This window comes from Hemitrygon akajei, chromosome 4, assembly GCF_048418815.1.
Source record: "Hemitrygon akajei chromosome 4, sHemAka1.3, whole genome shotgun sequence".
Lineage (NCBI taxonomy): Eukaryota > Metazoa > Chordata > Chondrichthyes > Myliobatiformes > Dasyatidae > Hemitrygon > Hemitrygon akajei.
Genome location: NC_133127.1, coordinates 31,979,350 through 31,980,499, shown reverse-complemented (window position 1 = coordinate 31,980,499; position 1,150 = coordinate 31,979,350).

Here is a 1,150-nt window from a genome sequence, read left to right as displayed (position 1 = left end):
CACAGACTGAGCGGTCGAAGATAGACCTGGGATAAAGAAGAATCTGGACCCTTTATGATTTCCGTAGCTCTCAGTGGTAAATTCAATCCTCGACCTTCTAGCAGAATTTTCCTTAACAGTAGAAACATAAGGTTGGATCATGCTTGATCAGGGCCTTCTGCACTTTTCCTCACAATGGCCCCACTGGATCAGTTGTCCACAAACCTTGGCTCTCATGGCAATTTGATTTAAACACCAAGCCAGATTAAAAAGATTAAGGCATTGAGGCTGAGGGCAGAGAGTGAACCAGTGTTCAGCTCACTGCTCCCCAAGCCTTCACTTGCCTTAGCACTGAGCTGGCTCCACGGCTGAGGCCTACTGTCATCAGGCTCTTGGAACAGGCTCCATGGCTGTGTACTCATGATCAGGGAATCTGCAGTTCATGTTCTGTGTATTATTTGTTTATTTTTATATCGTTTGCACAATTTGTTCATTTTTTGCACATTGGATGTTTGATGGTCTTCGTGTGTGTGCGTTTTTTTTCTTAAAATGTGGATTCTATTGTGATTCTTTGCTTTGTGGCTGCCTGAAAGAAGAAAGAAGATGAATCTCAAGCTTGTATATAGTATACATACTTGATAATAAATGTACTTTGAACTTTGAATCCAATAGAATAGAGTGGCTTTCAAAGACCTTGGAGCAATTTTAAAATATCTCTCTTGATCAAAGACCTCTATAAATCGTTCAAATGGATGTAAATATTTTAAAACGCCTTAAACATTAAAATAATGAGAGCACTTATGACCAGCTTTATGTCTGAGTAATTATTTAAAGACCATAAGATTTGATAAATATATGAAAAATAATTAACTTTCAATCCATCTTGATGACCCTATCCAAATGAATGAAATTGTGATAGTTACACCAGCGACTTTTGCTGTTAAACTGCAGGGCCAGTTCTCTGCTGTACTATGGATGTCACTAAGCTATGCAGTTATGTAATATTATACAGATTGACATGGCAACAAACTGGCAGGAGCGTTGGCCTGAAATCCTGGAAGATATACTTGCTTCCCTTGCACATAGATAATGTCTTCCATATTCTCCAAAGAAAATGTCTGCTAGGTTCTCCAACAGCTTACCTATGAGCACCAGGTATGTTCTCTTTCAC